This window comes from Lissotriton vulgaris, chromosome 7 (assembly GCF_964263255.1).
Source record: "Lissotriton vulgaris chromosome 7, aLisVul1.2, whole genome shotgun sequence".
NCBI lineage: Eukaryota > Metazoa > Chordata > Amphibia > Caudata > Salamandridae > Lissotriton > Lissotriton vulgaris.
The window spans coordinates 1,121,725,465-1,121,748,431 of record NC_141695.1 but is presented as its reverse complement, the minus strand read 5'-3'; positions in this window follow the sequence as shown (position 1 = coordinate 1,121,748,431).

The following is a 22,967-nucleotide window of genomic DNA, read 5'->3' as shown; positions in this document are numbered from 1 at the left end:
GCTGTGCCCAGTGTGGTCGGCCACCAGGAGTCGTCCCAGGCTGAGGGGGTGGGTCCAAGGATGAGGACCTCCGTCTTGTCCGAGTTCAGCTTCAGACGGCTGCTCCTCATCCAATCGGCGATGGCCTTCATCCCCTCGTGGAGGTTTCTTTTGGCGTTGTGTGGGTCCTTGGTGAGGGAGAGGAGGAGCTGGGTGTCATCCGCTTAGGAGATGATGTTGAGGTCGTGATGGCGGGCCACTTGTGCGAGGGGGGCCATGTAGACGTTGAACAGCGTTGGGCTGAGGGATGAGTCCTGGGGGATGCTGTAGATGATGTTGGTGGCTTCGGATCAGAAGGTTGGGATGCGGAAGCTCTGGGTTCTGCCGGAGAGGAAGGAGGTGGTCCAGTCAAGAGCCTTGTCTTGGAATCCGACTTCTAGGAGGCGTGTCTTTAGAGTGCGATGGCAGACCGTGTCGAAGGCGGCTGACAGGTCTAGGAGGGTGAGGGCTGATGTTTCGCCGTTTTCTAGTTGGCACCTGATGTCGTCTGTGGCAGCGATGAGGGCTGTCTCTGTGCTGTTGTTTTGTCTGAATCCGGACTGGGACGGGTCCAAGATGTTGTTGTCTTCGAGGTGGCGGGCCAGTTGCATGGTGACAATTTTCTCAATGACCTTTGCCGGGAACGGGAGCAGGGTGATAGGCTGGAAGTTCTTGAGGTCCTTGGGGTCCGCTTTGGGTTTCTTGAGGAAGGCGTTGATTATGGCGTGCTTCCAACTCTCCGGGATTGTCGCTGTTTCGAAGGAGATGTTGATGACCTTCCGTAGTTCGGGTGCGATGGCTGCGTCTGCTTTGTTGAATACTTGTTGTGGGCACGGGTCAGACGGAGATCCTGAGTGGATGGATTTCATGATCTTGCATGTCTTGTCGTCATTGACGTTGGACCAGGAGGTCAGGCGGTTGGCGCTGGTGGTGTTCACAGGGGAGGTGGAGTCTGGCGTAGTCCGGGCGGTCGTGGTGTTGAAGCTGTCGTGGATGTCAGCGATCTTGCGGTGGAAGAAGATGGCTAGTGAGTCACACAGTTCTAGTGAGGGCGGGGTGTCGTTGGCGTTGGCTCTGGGAAGGAGAGTTCCTTTACGATACTGAAGAGCTTTTTGCTGTCGTGTGTGTTGTTATCCAAGCGGTCTTTGAAGAAGGATCTCTTGGCTAATCTGATGAGGTGGTGGTGTTTGAGGGTGGCGTCCTTGTAGGCTGCGTGGTTGTCTGGTGTGCGTTCATGGAGCCATGTCTTCTCCAGTTTCTGGCATGCGCGTTTAGAGGTCTGCAGCTCGTCGGTGAACCAGGTGGCTCTCTTGTTGGCGTGGCTGTTGGAGGGTTTCTTGAGCGGGGCGAGGGTGTTGGTGCAGTCGTCGATCCACTGTCAGAGGTTTTTGGCTGCAGTGTTTGGGATGGTGGGGTCGGTGGGTGCGTTCTTGGCGAGGGAGGTGATCAGCTGGTCTTCGGTGACTTTGCTCCAGCAGCAGCGAGGCAGCTGTTGGGTGCGGTAGTGCGTGGCTGGTTTCTTGAAGGTGAAATGGATGCAGGGGTGGTCGGTCCAGTGGAGTTCGGTGGTGTGGTCGAAGGCGAGTTGGGAGCCTGTGGAGAAGACGGGATCCAGCGTGTGGCCGGCGGCGTGGGTGGGTGCGGTGATGAGTTGTCTGAGGCCCAGGTTGGCGAGGTTGGCGATCAGGGTGGCGGAGTTGGCGTCGTTGTTGTTCTCGAGGTGGAAGTTCAGGTCCCCGATGAGGATGTAATCCATGGAGGCGCATGCGTGGGTGCTGGCGAGGTCGGCGATGCAGTCGCTGAACTGAGCCCCGGGTCCGGGGGGTCTGTAGATGAGTGTTGCTCTGAGGGTGGTGTTGGGGTCGGTGTGGATCCTGAAGTGACGGTGTTGAGGGTTTCATGTGCGTGGGTGGGGGACCTTGAGGGTGGACTTGTGGACAATGGCTATTCCTCCTCCGATTCCGTTGGCGCGATCCCTGTTGGTGATCTTGTAGCCGTCTGGGATGGCTATGGCGATGTCGGACGGGAGGAGTCACTCCACCAGGTCTCGGTCAGGAAGGCCACATCTGGGGCGGAGGTTTTGAGCAGATCCCAGAGCTCGACGGCGTGTTTGTATGAGGAGCGGGTGTTGAGGAGTATGCAGCGGAGGTGGTTGGGTCCAGTCCTTGGATGTTTGGTGGTTCTGTCGCAAGTGAAGCTGCAGGTGTGGCAGGAGAAGGGTCCTTGGGTCCGTTTCGGGGCGGCCTGGAAGCAGGTGTGGTTTTGGCCGGCGTTGAGTGCATGGAGGGTGCTGGCATCGTAGTGGATTCTGGTGTTGTGGCGTTCGCGGGGTCCAGGGGTTCCGGTTCTGGGCGCGGTCCAGATGCGGATGGGCGCGCGTCCGCTGTGCGGCTGCTTCTCGGCCTGCATATGAGGTGGCTTGGGAGGGAGGAGCAGCTGTGAGGTGGGGAGGTGAATGGGTGTGCAGGGGCGGTCGGGCCGTGGGGATGCAGCGGCAGGAAAGGGTCGGATCGGGAGCGGCGGGGGGAACTGGTGCACAGGGCAGAGGGGAGGGAAACCAGGCAATCAGGTGACGAGCAGTGGCGTGGGGGCGACCTGCCTGCAAGCAGGGTCAAAGGACAAAAAAAAAGCGCAGAATGGTCACAAAAAACAGGGGGAAACGAGTGGCACAGAGGCACAAAGGTCACAAGAAAGGGCAGAAAAGGTCACAAAAAACAGGGGGAAATGAGTGGCACAGAGGCAGAAAGGTCACAAGAAAGGGTAGAAAGGTCACAAAAAACTGGGGGAAATGAGTGGCACAGAGTCAGAAAGGGGAGTAGAGTACAATCAGTGGAGCAGAGCGCAAGAAAAACGAATGCAATTGGGGTAGCAGAAGGCAAGAAAAATGAGTTCAATCAGGGGAGCAGAAGGCAAGAAAAACGAGAGCAATCAGGGGAGCAGAAGGGACGAAAAACGGGTACAATCAGGGGAGTAGAGGCAAGAAAAACGAGCACAATCAGGGGAGTAAAGGCAAGAAAAACAAGTACAATCAGGGGAGCAGAGCGCAGGAAAAATGAGTGCAAGCTGGGGGAGCAGAAGGCGAGGAAAACGAGTGCAATCAGGGGAGCAGAAGGCAAGAAAAATGAGTGCAATCGGGGGAGCAGACGGCAAGAAAATGAGTGCAATCAGGGGAGCAGAAGGCAAGAAAAACAAGTGCAATCGGGGGAGCAGAGGCAAGAAAACGAGTGCAATCAGGGGAGCAGAAGGCAAGAAAAACAAATGCAATCAGGGGAGCAGAAGGCAAGACAAGCGAGTGCAATTAGAGAGAGAAGGCAATAAAAACGAGTGTAATCAGGACAGCAGAAGGCAAGAAAAACAAGTGCAATCAGGGGAGCAGAAGGCACGAAAAACGGGTACAATCGGGGGAGCAGAGGCAAGAAAAATGAGTGCAATCAGGGGAGCAGAAGGCAAGAAAACGAATGCAATAAGGGGAGCAAAAGGCAAGAATAAACGAGTACAATCAGGGGAGCAAAAGGCAAGAAAACGAGCACAATCAGGGGAGCAGAAGGCAAAACAAACGAGTGCAATTAGAGAGAGAAGGCAAGAAAAACGAGGGCAATCAGGGGAGCAGAAGGCACAAAAAACGGGTACAATCAGGGGAGCAGAGGCAAGAAAAACGAGTGTAATCAGGGCAGCAGAAGGCATGAAAAACAGGTACAATCAGGGGAGTAGAGGCAAGAAAAACAAGTGCAATCAGGGGAGCAGAAGGCACGAAAAACGGGTACAATCAGGGGAGCAGAGGCAAGAAAAATGAGTGCAATCGGGGAGCAGAAGGCAAGAGAACTAATGCAATAAGGGGAGCAAAAGGCAAGAATAAACGAGTACAATCAGGGGAGCAGAAGGCAAGAAAACGAGCACAATCAGGGGAGCAGAAGGCAAGAGAACGGGCACAGATAAGAATGCAGGCACAGGGGGTAGACAGGCAACAGCGGTCACAGACACCACAAGACTGTATGGGCAGTACAGGGAAGACAGCGACAGTGATACAAACCTAAGGCCTACCACTGGCCACCAGGGATGAGGCGCAGGTGGTTGCCTGCGGGTGGAGGAGGGCCTCAACTTCTACAGCAGCAGCAACTGGGGCAGGGTCAGGACACACAGGCGGAGCTGTGTGGTGGGGGAGCGACCTACCAGCAAGGTCAAGGGTCGCTCCTCGACACACACTGAAGAATAAACCCGAGACCAATTCATAAAAATAACACAGACTCTTATGCAATTTTTCAGGCCAAGAACTTCATTCTACAGTAAGTACTTTTCAAGATATTATTTTTCCAAGTTCACAAAATAAATCACTTTTGTGTGCAGTTACTCACCATTGAAGTCAACGGGAGAAAATAGAAAAATGCATATAAAATCACACAGTTGGATTTCATGGTTCACCTTCCGGATCTAAGTAAGTAGCAAGGTCAGCCCAATGTCCCACCAGCGGATTCTCAGAAGTGTCCCGGATTCAGCTAGGAGCAGGGTGCTGAGGTCGTTGTTTGCTGGTGCGCTACGAAGAAGGGGGCCCCTTGAAAGCATTCTACACAAAGGGACATGAATGTAAGTTAAAGGGGTCCCACTCAAGGGAGCAGATTATAAGGGCCTCAGGACCAATGGAGAACAGTTGGATTGTCGTTACCAAGGCCAGACTAGCCAGGTGCAGAGCAGATAGGTCAGTCGGGCGGTGTGGGTCAAGATGTCTTCGCGGTCAGGAGCAGGCACTTTGCACAAGTGATTCCAGGAGAACTGGGCCCCTCATGAAGTTGGACTCAGGGGTCTTGATGTAGCTCAATGGGTGCTTGCTTCCTGGACATTTGGAGTCCAGATTGGACTCTTTGTCTCGTGTACGCTGCTGAGGGTCTGGTACAACAGGCATTGGCACTGTAAGGTTACTGTAGGTCCTGGGGTCTCTAAATGTGCTGGGGAGACAGTTCTTGCCCTCCGTATCTAGTGTACCACTTTTGGTTTGAGAACTGCATTGGAGCTGCTGGGGGTGCAGCAATTAGATAGAACTTGATTCTGCAGTTCGGTGCCTGCGGCTGTAGGGTAGCTGTACCTCCACTCCAAGGGAGTTCTCTGGTGATTTGTAGAAGGTTGGAGGGGCTACAGGATTCTTGAAGACCTTACAGTTGCAGGATGAAACAGCACACCATGATTGTCTGGTCCTTAAGGTTTGGTGCAGATTTCTGCAGCAGGGTTTCAGTCTCGGGTCAGCAGCTCTTCTTTGTCCTTTTCTACTCTGTGTCCATCGAATACAATTTCAGTGTCCAGGGATGCCACCTAAATACTAAATTTAGAGGTATTAAAGGGAGTGACAGGTAACCGCCAATGGACTACCTACCTTTTGGCTGTCTACACTCTCTAAGTGACCACTTCCTGTGGGAAAGGGCGCTACCATGACCCACATTGGTTACTTCTCTCACAAACCAAGATAGAGGGAAATTAAAAGTGGGCTCCACATCACCTGCCCTACCTAAGGAGTGGTGCTAGCTGAATGGGGACCCTCCTCAATTTTATGTAATGTTCCCACCTGTCCTCCTGCCAAATGTGGAGCAGGAAAGGGGCGGTTGGCATCCTCCACTATCTGGAGCTGTCTGGGTTGCATTTCAAAGGTGGCATCATCTTTGAAGCTTCCGGCCCAGGAAGGCTATCCTGTCCTGGGGGAGGTGTAAAGCACCTCCGCCCAGAGCAGGCTTTGTTTCTGGCCTCTGGGAGCCCAGGCCCTCACACCATAAGGTCAGAAATATGTTTGGTTGTGGCTGGCTGGGTAAGACTAGTCAGAGACCACACCAGTGCTTGAGAGGTTTTCAGGGGACTCTCTAGAGGGTTTCCTGTGTGCATTTATTTGTAAATCCAACACTGGCATCAGTGAGGATGTATTAAGATGAGATGTTTGGTACCAAACATCTTAGAGTACAGTGAGGCCATCATGGAGCTAGGAAACTGGTAATGACTAGTTTCCAGCCCCTGCTATCTTTATGGTTACCCTGTGCACTTACAATATACAAGATTGGCTCAGATATTGCAGGGTCATGTCTGCTCATGGGATATGTCCCCCCAAGGGATATAGTCCCCCCTTGCTTGGGGCTGTAAGGCCTGCAGTACGGGTGATCTACCTATACCTCATGCAATGTTTGGGGGCATGGCATGCAGGGATATGTGCTATGTCGACTCTTCAGCTTTCTCCACACCAAGATACATAGCTTGCAATGGCAGTTTTCATGGTCTTGGTGAGGGGCCCTGAGGTGGCACTCTCAAATCACGTGCATTCAGTTACATTTCTATAGAGCGCACAGTTGCTCTTACCCTTTCCATCATGGCCGATATAGTTTCCTGCCTGGGCGAATCAGGTGGTTCACCACCCACGTGACTGGCCACAGTTTTGACGCGGTCGGTTAAGCTTTTCAGTCACCCACTGATACAGTGCACGTTTATCGGTCTTGGCAGCAGAATAGTTTAAATTGTAGTACATTGTTGCTTTCATGAAAGTATGTGGCTTTCCAAGCAACACACATCACTCTTTGTGTCATTTAATGACCTAGACATTTCTCTTGTATCTGCAGGTTGTTTACCCGCTATACGTGGGATTCTAATTCAGGTAACGCAGCGCTCTCACTGGAATTATGCACCAAGATGTCTATGGTTAACCTTACAGTTTGACACATTTTAACATTGTGGTTTTAGGAGTAATCAGCAGTCAGTGCACTGTTTTGTCAACTGGAAGGTTGTAGGCTGCAAGCAGGTATAATTCCATTAGTCACATTCACTGTGCACTTTGGGTTCTCCAGGTTCATCCTATCACTTGTGCGGGTGTCGCTTGATAAGATGGCTTTAAATTACAGTGGCCCCTGAAGAAGGGACTTAAGGTCCAAAATGCATTGGGCGTGGTGACGTCAGGTACAACGCCAATCAAGAGTACTGCATTGATTGTTTTGTTCTGCAAATTGTGATCTCTGTATCAGAAATTATGATACTATAACATTTGCCTTGTTCTATTGATTGATTGACAATCTGAATGTTTGAAGATCTAAATGAAAACTGATTGAGATGCTTTATTGAAAGACTGTTGTTTTCATTCATTCATAATAGCGTTATAAGTGTTTATTGAAAATATGTAGATAGAATAACATTCAGCTGTTGTGCACACAGTTTCTTCAGGCTATCTCGCTTTATTATTATAACACACACAGGGATATGTGCCATGTAGACTCTTCAGCTTTCTCCACACAAAGACACACAGCAATGGCAGTTTTCAAGGTCTTGGTGAGGGGCCCTGGGGTGGCACAATTTGTGTTGCAGCTCTAGTGGGCCCTCATTAGGCCCAATGCCCGAGGTACCAGGGTTACCATTTACTAGGGACTTATAGGGGTTTTCTAAAGAGGTGCCAATTGTGGTATATTTTTAGGGAAAGAATACTGGTACTGAGAGCCTTATTAGCAGGGACCCAGAACACCTCAGTGTGTGGGGGGGGGGGACTGAAACAAGGACCCAGTTTCTCACACTTTAATAAAAGGGTAGAGGATTGATTTTTGACTCATATTCACTAAATGTTAAAGGGATGTTATAGTTAGATGAAAATGTTGTTAAACACATACTATTTTAAATGGAAAAAACATTCAAAATCACCAGCTATGGTTGTCTCACACAACTTTAACTCATGCTCTAAAGTAACTATGAGGGGCGTGGCCAAGATGGCGGCCAGAGGGGACGCGTAGTCGAGGAGCTCCCCGTCCCGATCCCCCTTTTGTGCCCCTTGCTCATAGCTAAGCCCCCCGCAGACCTGGCGAGTGGCGACCCTGTGTCCACGGTCCAGCGACGACTCAATCGAGGTCAGGGGAAATCCTGTGCTCCGTCCCAGGAGCAGCGACCAGAGCAGACCTGAGAGACGCCGCGGCTAGGGTCGAGCTTGCCGGCGGCACACCGGTGGGTTGCTTCGGCGCCCTGCAACACCTGATGCCCAGAGGAGCGCTACCTCCCGGTGGCCGCAGCCCAGCCGGAACTGAGGGGAAGCCAGTGGTTGGCGAGCCTGGGCCCTGTCGGCTCCGGCCTATCGGAGTGAACCTTGCCGCATGACGCCGCTAATTTATCCCCCGGCTTGGGCATAGGCGGACGAGTACTGCGGAGGCTGCTCAACACAGCGCAGCGCCTGGTGAGCTGCAGAGGTGAGGAGCGGACGGCGGGGTGACCCCCGGGGGGCTGCCTGAACGTGCCCCCGGAGGGAGCTGAGGGGAGCTGTGGAGGGACACACCCGGGGCCGGCCTACCACACTGCGAGTGGCCGCCATCGGGGGGATCAAGGCCTGGAAGTCCAGGAGCTGCCTGGGGCAGAATCGGAAGGCGACTGAAGAGTGAAGCAGCACTGGGGCCCCCCCGTAGACACCGACGGGGAGTGGTGCGCTCTGTCCTTGGGGCCGTGTGACCTCGGGGGGCATAAATCGAGTCCCCGACATGGGGCCTACTGCTGCCTACCTGGCGCCGGGTGTGGGAGAGCAGCTGAGGCGTGGACCCAGACCACGTAGAAGACCCGGGCGAACACCCCAAGCCACACCATAAGGTGCCACAAAGTGAAGTGAGAGCCGAGCAGCCTTGGGGGGCCTGACGGCCGTGCCCCTGGCAGGTGAAGCTGAGGGAGGAGTGGAGGCCCCTGGGTGGCGGGCCGGCAGCAACACGAGTTGGAGCCTGGCGAGGCACGCATGAAGGGAGTGGTATGGACTACAGGGAGGTCCGATTGCAGCCAGGGAGCAAAGCCACAGTGGGGGAAGTGGCGGCCCTGCCCTTGGAGACCGCACCAGATTCGGGGGGCGGGAATCAAGCCCCTGGCGCGGGACCTAGTGGAGCCTGCTTGCCTCCAGCCCAGACGGCTAGTGGGGGTGACCCCCAGAGAAGCCACAGAATCAGCAGCGTCGACTCGGACCTGGGAGGGAGGCCCTGAAGAGGCCGCAAGACGCCGCTAATTTAGCCCCCGGCTTGGGCCCAGGTGGACGAGTACTGCGGAGGATGCTCAACACAGCGCAGCGCTTGGGGAGCTACAGAGGTGAGGAGCGGGCGGCGGGGTGACCCCGGGGGGCTGGCTGAATGTGCCCCCGGCGGGAGCTGAGGGGAGCTGTGGAGGGACACACCCGGGGCCGGCCTACCACACCGCGAGTGGCCGCCATCGGGGGGATCGAGGCCTGGAAGTCCAGGAGCTGCCTGGGGCAGAATCGGAAGGCGACTGGAGAGCGAAGCAGCACTGGGGCCCCCCCCGTAGACACCGACGGGGAGTGGTGCGCTCTGTCCTTGGGGCCGTTCGACCTCGGGGGGCATAAATCGAGTCCCCGGAGTAGGGCCTACTGCAGCCTATCCGGCGCCGGGTGTGGGAGCGCAGCTGAGGCGTGGACCCAGACCACGTAGAAGACCCGGGCGAACACCCCAAGCCACACCATGAAATGAATGAAATGAAATGAAAGGAATCTTATATTGCGCGACTAAGCCCGAAGGCATCAAGGCGCCTAACAACAAAACCATGGACAAATAAGGTGCCACAAAGTGAAGTGAGGGCCGAGCAGCCTTGGGGGGCCCGACGGCCTTGCCCCCGGCAGGTGGAGCTGAGGGAGGAGTGGAGGCCCCTGGGTGGCGGGCCGGCAGCAACACGAGTTGGAGCCAGGCGAGGCGCACACAAAAGGAGTGGTATGGACTGCAGGGAGGTCCGATAGCAGCCAGGGAGTGAAGCCACAGTGGGGGAAGTGGCGGCCCTGCCCTTGGAGACCGCACCAGAGTCGGGGCGGGAATCGAGCCCCCGGCGCGGGACCCAGTGGAGCCTGCTTGCCTCCAGCCCAGACTGCTAGTGGGGGTGACCCCCAGAGAAGCCACAGAATCAGCAGCGTTGACTCGGACCCGGGAGGGAGGCCCTGAGGAGGCGAAGGACCCAATCCAGAAGAAGAAACCACGTGTGGGGACAGAGGGACACACCGGGAGTGGCCCACGGAGCTTCGGGTGTGGCTGTGAAGAGCACCATGTCGAACCGCAAGGGAGGACGGACGATTACCGACATGCTGACCAAGGGCACCCCCAAGGGGGCGAAGAGCCCGGAGCAAAGCCTCCCACCGGAGCAGCCTAAGACACACTCGGAAGGGGAGATTCCCATCACGAGGGCCTTCATGGAAACACTTTTCAGTACACTAAGAGAGGACTTCCAAACCCTTAAACAAGAAATGGCAGGGGAACATAAAGAGCTCAGGCGGGACGTTGATGGCCTGGGTGAACGTGTGGCGGCGGTGGAGGAATCAATGAGCAATAGAAGCGGTGAGATCGAACTCCTGCAACAGGAGATCATTCGGCTGCAAGACCAACACACAGACCTACAGGCACACAACGAGGACCTCGAGAACCGCTCCCATCGCAATAACACACGGGTCCGGGGACTGCCATCCAAATCAGAAGGGGATGATGTAACAGCATTCTTACAGGAGCTATTCTGGAGCATATTGGGGGAGCAGGAGGACTTCGTGGTCTTGATAGATCGAGCACACAGGGCTCCCCGCCGCCTGACATCCTGGCCTTCCTGCCTGATTACCCTCTGAATGAGCGCATTCTTCAAATGGCGAGGCAGAAACAGCCTCTCCAGTTCCGAGGCTACGTGGTGGCGTTGTATCAAGACCTATCAGCCATCACGCTGCAGAAGAGGAGGTCGTTTAAGGTGGCCACGGCCTTCTTGAGAGACAAAGGAATCCCTTACTCCTGGGGCCACCCCTTCAGACTCATCTTTAAATGGGAAGGGGTCCTCCGGAAACTTCTATCTCTTCGGGACACTTGTGAGCTGCTGGGCATCACCCTAGAGGAAGAGGATAGAGAGGAGAACTCATCTAAGCGGTCCTTCCTGGCGGCCTCCCAGACTAGATCTGGGGACGGCTGGCAACGGGTGAGGCGTAGACAGACCCACAAGAATATCCGCAAGCCAGACACCGAGACCATAGCTCAAGAACACGCGGCTGCAGTCCAAGTGGTCGCCAAAGACACTTCCACGGAGCTGTGATATGCTTAAATTGGGGGGTGTAAATGAATGCCTTCGCATACCAAGGGGCCTGGGGGGACGGGGCGGGGGGCCGCTGGGGTTGCCTCGACTGCACGTTTTTCCCTTTTCAACCTGATACTACGGACCTACAGAGAAGACTGTATAGGGCCGGGACAATGATCTCTAGTTCGGAGTTTGCACTACTTTTGGGGATCCTTGTTGGGGTTAGGGGGGACCCGGTGGGGTTCAGGGATGGGGTTGGTGGGAGTTGGGGATGGGGGGAGACAGGGGTAGGGGTGGGGGAGCGGGTGGGGAGTCCTCCTTGCCCACGAGCACCGAGCGGAATTGTCTTTCCCCTTTCACCTCCATGTCCCGAGCACAGCACACAGCAGCTCCACATGCCTGCTTACGATGACACGTCCACTAACTGTTTTGTCACTTAATGTGAGAGGGCTTAATAATCCAGTCAAACGCAAGGCAATTCTCTCTTTCCTGGAACATTCAAAAGCAGACATTTGCCTCCTGCAGGAGACGCACCTACTGGCCAAAGACCACCACAGACTTAAATCCCACGCCTTCCCATAGCAATTTTTCTCCTCTGCAGGCAAGAAAGTGGCTGGAGTGGCAATCCTGGTGGCAAAATCCTTTGGGGGACGGGTCCTATAGAAAGAGGCTGAGATCAAAGGCAGGTTATTAGTACATTGCGTTCTCATAATGGGGCAGACGCTACTGATAGGCTCCATATACGCACCTAATGAGGGCCAGGAGGCATTCTTACACAGGGCATTAGAGGCGACCACAGCCAACACGCATCCACACATTCTGCTGGGAGGCGACCTCAACCTAGTATTTCACAACACAGGGGATCGCTCTGGACAGCGCTCCGGCCAGGTCGGGGCTCTATCGATGTCGGGTCAGAATAACCTGGCAGATCTGGGCTTGATTGACTTGTGGCGGCACGCACATCCACAGACCACGGCGTACACATACTACTCAGTGGCCCACAAAACCTACGCGAGACTCGATTATTTCCTGTGCTCCTCCCAATTAGCATCTCGTGCGCGAGATGACGAGATACTCCCGGCCTCCCTATCGGACCACTCTCCGGTGGTGGCCTCCTTTCTAACACCGCCCACGCCGAGGCCCCAACGACATTGGCGATTGCGAGACAGCCTACTTCAGAGTCCTGCCATGATCGAGCGGATCAAGGCTGCCCTCAGTCAATTTCTCCTACACAATGCCAACGAAGACACCTCCAAAGCCACCCAATGGGCAGTGCTCAAAGCGGTGCTACGGGGTGAATTTATTTCACTGTCCACAGCCAATAACAGAGAATGCGCGCGGAAGAGAGCCGAAATTACCCAACGTGTGGCAGAGCTGGAACAAATGCACCAGCGCACGGGAGCGGCCCAGGCTTGGCGCCAGCTATGCATAGAACGCAAGATGCTGGCGGCCTTGGACCAGGATGTGGCCGAGTACGCCACTATGCGGCTTAAACATGCGTATCACACGGGAGGGGACCGATGCGGGAAACTGCTGGTGAGCAGACTACGGGAGCAACAGCAGAGGCAACATGTTCGGTCCCTCCAGCTTGGTCACGGCGACCCAGTTACTGAGGATGCGGCCATCGCCGCTGCTTTTGGGGACTTTTATACTGGACTGTATGCGGCAGACCGATTAGACTTGCAAGCGGGCCACGACTACCTGCAGGGGGCGGCCCTTCCAGCTTTGAACGAAGCACAGGCGGAGTTCCTCGATCGACCCATTGGCTTAGAGGAAGTGATATCGGCGATATACCGCCTCAAACTAGGCAAATCACCGGGTCCTGATGGTTACTCGGCGGCCTTCTATAAATTGTTCTGCCCACAAATAGCCCCCCTAATGCGCGACCTCTTTAACACCTTCGACCAGCCGGGTGCCATACCCTCAGACCTGTTGGAGGCCGCGATATCGGTGATTCCTAAGGCAGGCCGTGACCCCACTCGGTGCGGCTCGTACAGGCTGATATCTCTGCTAAACATCGACCTTTGACTGTATACGGGCATCATTGCCAGTAGATTGGCCCCGTATATGCAGCAGTTAGTGGAACCTGATCAAGCCGACTTTATTCCACAGCGGCAAACCAGTGACAATACGAGACAAGTTCTTCACTTAATAGAGGCTGGGTCACGGACGAGGCCGGGCTGCATGCTCCTTACCATCGACGCCGAGAAAGCATTCGGGTGCACTGGCCGTACCTGGACTTGACTCTGCAGAAGTTCGGCCTGGGTGAGACACTCCGCAACCGTATTTTTAACTATTATCGCCAGCTGACCGCGACGGTCAGGGTCAATGGCCACACCTCCCTGAGATTCCTGATTGGCAGGGGGACTAGGCAGGGCTGCCCGCTCTTCCCCCTGCTTTTAGCGCTGTACATGGAACCATTGGCGCAACGTATACGGCAGCACGGCCTCATAGAGGGCATTCCGTTTGGAGGTGACAGGCATAAAGTCAGTCTATACGCAGACGACATCTTACTCTCCCTGATAGAGCCGATGCAATCCCTCCGAGCGCTATTCGTTGAGCTCCAAACCTTTGCGCTAGCCTCTGGCTTTAAAGTCAACGTGGGGAAATCGGAGGCCCTGAACATATCTCTGTCGCCCGGCGCACTGGCGGAAGCCAAAGCGGAATTTGATTTGCAGTGGTCGAGCTATACGATTCCCTACCTGGGGGTCCTGCTGGCGCCGACTGTCCGAGCCTCGGCAGATGCCAATTACACAAGGCTCAGCGCGCGCATCGGCAAGGAACTTAGGAGATGGAAGCATCTCACACTCTCCTGGTTGGGCCAAATAGCGGCCACCAAAATGACCCTGCTACCGCAGATTCTGTATGTCTTCCAAACAATCCCACTGCGCCCGCCGGCGAGTTGGCTTCAAAAGACGCAGGCTGACCTGGCTCGCTACATCTGGAATAGTCGCCGCCTGCTCTTCAAGGACTCGATTGCTGTGCTTCCCCCCGCACACGGCGGAGTTGGGATACCTGACCTTGCACTATATTTTCAAGCCGCCCAGCTGTGCACGCTTGTGGAATGGCACCAGTTAGAATCCAGCAAACACTGGCTCTTTCAAGACCAGGTGGTAGCAGGTCGACAGCTCCAGGGAGTTCCGTTCTTACCGCGCCAACACAGACCACCTAATCTCTACGCATCGCAGATCACGTGCACAGTCCTGGACACGTGGGACAAGGTGGCTGTCCGGCGGGGTCTCACTTCGTTTCCCTCCCCGATGACACCGCTTTTCGACAATCCAGATTTTTCCCCCGGACTTGACCCCAGGGCATTCTCAGTCTGGAGAACGACGCCCTGTAGATATGTGGGACACATGTTTGACCTCAATGGTATCCTCCCCTTCCAGAAGGTGAAAGAGGATTATGGCATACCGGAGACGGACCACTTGTCCTACTTACAGGTCAGGCACTGGGTCTTGCACCCGTCGGTTAAACCTGTTGCGCACCGGTTCCTCACGCCACACGAGAAATGGCTGCTGACGCGCACATCCGACAAAAAGCAACTTTCTGACCTATACCAACACCTACTCCTCACCGACATCCATACATACAACGCAGGGAGAGCCAGGTGGGAGAGGGATTTGGGGAGAGAGCTCACACGCAAGGAATGGGAGGGCGTATACCACAGAGCCAGACACTCAGCCTGTCATATGGGTCTCACGGAAACATTGACCAAAGGGGTCACTTATTCTTATTGGTACCACAGGCCTGACCGGATACACGATTGGGACCCTCGAGTTAGTGACCGCTGCTGGAGGGGGTGTGGGGAGCTCGGCACGCTGGAGCACCTTCTGTGGAGCTGTGACCGATTACGGCCTTACTGGACCCCAATCCTACACCTGATAGACATGCACTTAGACACACAACTTCCTCAATTCCCCACCTACGTGTTGCTTGGCCTCCCTAACCCCCTGAAGTATCCCCCGAAGTCCATGAGGGGTAGGCTCATAGCGATTGCGCTGGGAGCAGCGATACAGAACATAGTGGCACACTGGAGAGACGCTCAACCCCCCCTACAAATTGGTTGGTACCATAGGCTTTGGACTATATTGGGTATGGAGAAACTCTCGTTGGCAAAGGCGGGGAGGAGTTCGGAGTTTAAAGACCTCTGGCGGCCATTCCTGACCCTGCTTACGGGGGAGTTCAGGGAACTGAGCTGTCCTCGCTACCTGTGACTGTTACGCCTCGCAGACACCCCACTTGCAGATCCTAAAACACAGCCGCACAAGCCCAAAACACCTAAGGTGGATGCCGTCTAGGGACCCTTGTTGGGTGATGTTAGTCTATTGCTCGGTCTTCGCTCGGTGGACATGGAGAGTGGAAGTGAGGTGGGTAGGGGGCGATTAGTTGGGGTTGTTTTTCTTTCTTGTTCCATGACACACTGCTACCAACGCGGCTTCTGAACCTTTACAACGCGGCCGGCCCAGTTGGGTTGTAGGCGGCTTGCTGTGTATAAATGCGCATTAACTGGATTTCACTACCGTCCTACTTCTATGCATGTATGATCCATGGTAGGCCTGCGCCACTTCATGCACGAGCCGCTGTACTTCTTATGATGCTTTTTTCCTTAATAAAAAGATTTAATACTAAAGTAACTATAACTCGCACTCCCACCATGCACAGTGTCATAATCAATAATGTAATTTCAAATGTCACAGTGATTTTATCAAATATGTCACAGAACTTTTTATGAGTGATTCAGAATGTGAGGCTATAAGCAGTGCATGGCGAGGGTGCGAGTTTGAGTTACTTTAGGGCATGAGTTATAGTCACTTGAGATAACAATAACTGGTGTATTTCAGTAGTTTTGTTAGATTAAAACAGTATGTTTTAACTGATAAGGGTATAGGGGCCCTGGGGCATGAAGAGGCTCCGGGAGGGGGGCACACGCCCCCTCCTTTTATATTCCATTTGACCCTAGGGATATGTGTACCTCTGAAATTTCAGGCTCAGGCAGCTGGATAAATAAACAAACTTATCTCAGCTCTGTGGAGACCAAGCACGTTTCAGTAGAAGCACACCACTCTGCCCAATCAAAACATGTACTCCTGGATCCTGAAACAGATTATGGAAGGTTTATCAGGGCTAACACAAAAATTAGAGGATAAGCACCCTAATTTTTTCCAGTTCTGGTGAACTCACATACCGTTCGAGCAAGCAAAGAATTACTCAAACTGAGCGTTCTGTGAGTTCACAGCACACAAGAAGAAAAGAGATGCAAAGAGCAGTACAGGGAGACTCCAGAAAGGACAGAAATTTAACATCATACAAGAAACCAACTTTCAGCCCAGAGAAGCATTTAATAGACTTTACACCCCTATGTCCAAATGCTGCAATGATATATTAAATCATTAAAATATACTGAAGCTATTAAATTCCTTTGAGGACTTGAAAGATCTAGATTCACAATCGCTCTTAACCATTTGATTCTATGGCTGACAGGAAATAAACTTGGACTACGAGACCTCTGAGACAACATGGGCATCACAAAAGGTGACATTAATGATAATGGCTGTAAGGGAATCCATAGCAGACTGGGGAATTACAGTCACACAACAGAGGAAACCTAAATATCGGCATATGTTAAGAATTTCATACAGGTGACCAGAGTATCAAAAACGAACAACAACAATTAGACCTTCATACAAATTACAAATCACTACAAGGGAATCAGATCCTAATGTGTGATCAGTCATAGGGCCAGTGAACCCACGAAATCATACCATCCACATCCGTCCAAACAGTTCTCCTAAATAACAGAAAGTAAGGGGAAAGTGGTATAATACATTTTCCATTCTACAATCAATTTTGCTGGAAATGAACGACAATTGAAAAAAGCAGGGATACAATGTTTAGTTTCATCCAAGAACAGAGTGTAATGTGTTTTCAGGAGAACTGGCAATCTTCAAATCTAATAATTTCAAATATTTATTACACACAAAATTAAAGCACAATGGAATGCTTTTGGTAGGACGAGTGGAGGAATGTCAATATCAATCAGTAAAAAACTCTGTATGACAAGTGAACAAATAAAAACATCCTCAGAGTATATATTGGCAGTCCTTCTAACAAACCAATTTGTTATAAAACTGCTTATTATAAATATCTATTTTCCCCCTCAGCTTGTGAAAAACACCCAAAGATTCTGTAAAATACTTGAAGACCTGAAGCAAATAATGGATGCATATGGCCAATTATTTGTTATTGTAACGGGGGACTTCAATGTCAATCAAATGGTACTGCCATTTCCGAACCAGCTCCCAACAATGGAGGAGCTCAATTTGAGCCATAATATCCCTTATCCCAAAATCCCACTACAGGCAAAACCAGAGGGCTCCTATGTTGTGATCAGGTTAGGGATGACCTTTTTGGTAGAGTCCAGCTATGGAGCAATAAACAGAATGTTGGCATAAGACCAGCCAGCGGCACAAATGTACTGTGGATCCATGGCCTCCACCATCACAGATTATAAATTTGTGCATTATTCACATTCCAATCTAAGTAAAGGCTATGCTATCATACAAAGGCCTGTGGTGATCATGATCCGCAAAGGCTAGCCATCAACATCAAACATGATCAGTAAAAGGCCAAAGCAATGGCAAGCAGTGATAGAATGATTGCTGTTAATGGTAAATAGCTCATCTGGAACAACAGTCTAAAGAATAAGGCATCTAGCCTAGACGGAGCCTCGTCGTCACTCACTTAAAAGGTTTGTACGCAACTGGAAATAGGTGATGATTGGATGAACACCTGGCAATCCATATTAAAGCATATATTGTTGGTCTTCATGACTGAGCTAAAAAAACTATGATCATATACTTTTACTACAACTAATATGCAGCAATTAATTGAATCAAAGAGAGTATATTGCAAGATGGTGAGACACACGCTAAAACTTCCTGCATCTAAGGATCATGATCTGAGGTTGACAAAATTAAAGAGGGAATTTAAGAACAGAAACAAATAAAGCGGGACAGTAAGGACGCTTAAACAAAGCTATTCCATGCTATTTCAATATGAAATGTCAAGCCTATTGGTCCTTGGTGGGATACTGTACAACTTAATATAAAGAGCTAGAAAATTTGTTTAGACCAAGTGACAAATGCGAAACCCATATTAAATCCCTTTCCAAATCTATAACCATTGACCATTATAAACCGTTAAAAAATGTTGAAGCTTATCCTGGTAAAGAAGAAATATCTAAGCCAATAAAAAGTTCTTGCTTATCCAAAGCAGCTGGCCAAATTAAATATAATATTTTGGAGCACATTGCTAGAACAGCGGTTCTCACATGTAATCAAGTTAGAGAAAGTTCCATCTTCCTGGAAAAGGGCAATTGTGCATTTGATATACAAACAGGGGGGCCAAAATTAGATCCAACCAGCTATAGATTTATAACATTACTGGATTTTGAAGGGAAACTGTTCGCTAAACATCTTCAACATAAAGGCTATTGGCAGAGGAAAATTACTAGTTCCAACAACTCAAACAGGATTTCGTTCAGACTGTTCAACAGTTGATAACATTAAAACATTGGCTCTACTTGAAAAACAAGCATTTGTAATGCAATCGGTCTCACCTGTGGGACATTATAAGTGTTTAGCCATGCATTATGCTATTGCAAATTACTGCAATGGACTGTGTCACAGTGATTCTAAGTAATAAAACTTTATAAATAAATAAATGGCAGTAGATTTGGCAGTGAATGTGGTATTTGAGCTTTTAGGAGTGGTCTGAAGATTATTACATTACATTATTGATAAACTTTAATTACATGTATGATAAGTGTAGTGTACAACAGTATTTCTCTCCATGTGTTCCCATACCTGGCGTGTTCCACAGTTTGCTGCTTACTTTCCCCCCATGGCAAAGAACAGTAGATGTTTCAGCACAGTCTAATGTGCTGCATGGCTAAATACATGTAAGGTCACAAAAGCGCGACCAATTGCATTGCAAATGCTTGTCACCGCAATGGAATAAGTATTGTGTTTGCAAGAGTTTGAGCTATTGGCATTGTAAATGAGAATGCCTTTTATTTATATGTTTTGAAAACCTGAAATCAGTGTGTAAACACACACTTTGTAGTTATAGTATTTGCTTACGAGAAGCAAGGCTGACAGTAACTGCACCTCTTTTACTGCCAGCCTTGCTTCTTGTAAGCAAGAACTATACATACAAAGTGCGTGTTTACGCACAACATGCAGGTTTTCAAAACGCATAAATAAAAGGTATAGTAATTTACAATGCCAATAGCTCAAACTCTCGTAAATGTGAGACCTATTGCATTACAAATGCTTGTTTATGAATGCTTCAGTTGTCATTCAGTAACCAGACAGAGATACGCCCTCTCTCAAATGATAACATGCTTTGGAGGGATAGGGAAGGGATATTATTGCTTAAGCATTAGCTGTCAGACCTGGCGCCATTGGCATGGGTTTTCCTTCCATTGTTTTGCTGTTGCCTCCTGTGTTTTTGCTGGTCTAGATGGTTTGGGCACTCTGCCACTGCTATTCAGTGCCAAAGTGCAAGTGTTCCCTATTGTAAATTGTTGTAATGGATTAGTGACTCCATGATTGGCTTATTTGATTTACTTGTCAGACCCTAGTACAGTGCACCATGTGTGCCCAGAGCCTGTAAATCAAATGCTGCAGGTGGGCTTTCAGCATTGGTTGTACTACCCACAGAAGCAGCTTGTAAAATGTGGCTCAGGTCTGCCATTATAGGGCCTGTGTGCAGCCTGGGGCTGCCATGTCGACTAGGCAAGTGCACACACTTGCCAGTCCCTAAACCTTCCCTTTTTTTTAAAAATTAGTCACCCCTAATGTAGGCCTACGGGCAGGGTGCAGTGTATGTAAAAGGTAGGACCTGCCCTGATGTGTGTGGCATGTCCGGATAGTGAATTAAGGCCAATTTAGTTTTTCACTATTGCACGGCTACCTGTTCCCATAGGCAAGACTGGGCAGTTTGATTATACCATCTTACAATCCTAACTGATCCAGGGAACTAGGTAGAAAGTTTAGTATGCCTGAACTCAGAATGTTAAAATAAATACTTTAGTAAAGGTGGTTTTTACGTTCTGTGTTTGAAAATACCACTTTTAGAAATTAGGTATTTTCTTGCCTAAACGTCCAGTATGCCTCTGCTAGGTTTGTTTGTTTCATGTCTGGTTTGTGAGTGACATGAGGCTGGAGAGGGTCTTCGCTCCAGCACTCTGATGTGTCAGTGCTGGGCTGAATAGGACCTGTATTGACTAGTATCTCACTCTCTGTAGTGACTACCTCTCACCCCCCACTCACAGGCCGAACCTTGCCTCATTGACCTCTCCCTCACTCTCTGTAGTGACTACCTCTCACCCCCCACTCATCGGCTGATCCTATCCGTGAGTCTTAGGGTTCCCTTCGACTACCTCATACAGTCCATGTACAATCTACTGTGATATCTTACTTATGTGTGACATGTTCCATTAATATATACTAAATTGCTTAATGTATCCTATGATCTATTCTTGCTGTAAAGCGCTCCGATATACCTTCGGGTCTGGCTAGCGCTATACAAAAACTCATAATAAATAAATAAATAGAGTGAGGGCGGAGATTTCCTTTCACTGACCTGAGGCATCATAGAATAGGGAGTAGAGGGAGGAGATTTCCTTTCAGCTACCTAGGCCAGGTCTGCTTTCAACAATGCTGTCTCCACCTCCTGCCAGGAAACTGCACAAAATTTAATTTAATTTAATTGTGGGTTTGTAATGCGCTAGAATCGACTCCCGAAGGAGTATCTCTGCGCAGTAGACCGCTGGGGAACCCGTCCTGGCTTTCCCTGTGAGATGGTCCCTACTGGGTATCTCCAAGGTGAAACCAGGCATCCCCGGCGTATGTGGGGGGCCGTTGTGGAGATGAGGCAAGCTAATGCCCAGAGTTGCCGAGTGTGATCCTTGGTTAGAGTAGGCACCGAGATGAGAATTATCGAGTCCGCTGACCCTGGTCCACGACCCTGCCGCGTCGGAATTGAACCCTGGTCCCGGGCCGTCCTCTGCTCTCGGGTCTGCTGCCTCTGACCAGTGAGCCACACCACTCCACAGAACTGGTTTTGGCTGGGCACAGACTCCCTCTGCCTTCAGAGGACAAATGATTTACTGGTATAAATATTGGGGCCCAGATCCCAGAACTTTAGATCACTTCTGGAAATCGAGATGAACCTTTGCCAAGGAGAAGAGCCAAGAAAGCTGAAGGAGGATACTGCCCATGTGCTGTTTTGCTATTTCTTGGGTTGGCCAGCAGTGGTTACTTTATTGCCAAGGAAAGGGAAAAAAGACTTTTGTGAACTTTTCATAACCTTGAGGAAGAATCTCCTATGGCTTGAAGTGGGCTTGCCTCCTGCCTGAAGTCTCAGGGATGTAAGACTTTACCACCAGCTCCCCTGAATTCCCTTGCTGGAAATTCTACCTGCAGAGCGGTGCCTACTGTTTTTGGGCACTCTGAGAATACTGCGTGTCACTGGGAGCTGGAAGCGTGACGCAACAAGGAGAAGCGCATCGCTGCCGCAGCAGTTGCCATCGCATCACCGAAAAAGCATACTGCTGCTGCAGCTGTTTGCCGTCACATCATCAATGAAGCGTGTCGCATCACCGGTGAAGTGTGTCGCCGCCACAGAGGTCGCTGTCGCATCACCATAGAAGCATGCTGCAGGGCCTGTCATGGCTCAGAAGTTACCGAGCTCACTGCACGGCCGTCAGGCGTGCACGCATCGCATCCAACGTTGTTGCATCTCATCAAAGACTCCATTTTGCTGCATCGCAATGGATCGTCACATCGCATTGTGGCGCCATGCTGCCGCCTTGTAACCGGAACGCAGTAAGAAACCGACGCATCACCTCCTCTCAGGTAAGGAACCAACGCATCACCTCCCCTGCACTGCATTAAGGAACCAACGCATCACCTCCCCCGAAGCAGGGAACTGACGCACCACCGTCCCTGCGACCCTTTTTGTTTGTATTGTGTGACGCATCCAAGGTACTTTGAGAGGAAAGTGTTGCATTTTCCATCTACATTGAACTAAGCTATTTCTATCATTTTAAAGTCTTATTTTTGATATTAGTATTGTGGATTTTTGTCGTTTGGTCTTGGGTTAAGTCTAGTAAAGATTACTTATTTTTCTAAACTGGTGTGGTGTCCATTTGTAGTGTTTTTACTGTATTACTATATGTGTTCACAAATGCTTTACACGCTGCCTCTGAGATAAGCCTGTCTGCTCATGCCAAGCTACCAAGGGGGTGAGCAGGGGTCATTTTAGAAGCGAAGCCCCTCACCCTGACTAGAAGCAAGGGTCCCTATTTGAACAAAGGTACCTATCTCTGCCAACTAGAGACCCCCAGTTCTAACACAGTCACACCAACTTATAAATGAGTTTTCTTGCTCTTTTGTGATTGGATTACATAGGGTTTATCTACCTATCTGGACAGACATGTCTTCTGTAGTATAAAGTTGGATAGCATGCGGTTCCTAAATTCGACATGCAAGTTTTATTGGCCACACTTCCTTAATACAGGAGCAATGTCTTTTTTCTGCAAAAGTAGAGACGGTACAGATAGCTTGTGTGGCTGAATAATGCCAACATAAACCTAGGCTTAAATCCCAGCATCCCGCTTAGAAAAATGCTGTGTTCCTGGGCAAACCCAGCTACAGCGCAGTGCCTCGTGTTTCTTCACTGCCAAATTTGGAAACAACCAGAAGTGATTCTCTTCAGGTAGTGCACTGTAGAAACTCCATTCATATATGTTTAAAGATACTAAAATGTTTCTTTTAATATGTTTTAAGATACTAAAATATTTCTCAGTATCTAATGAGGCTGGACAATAGGCGGGGTTGGGCCAGGGACTGTGGTGTGCAATGTGC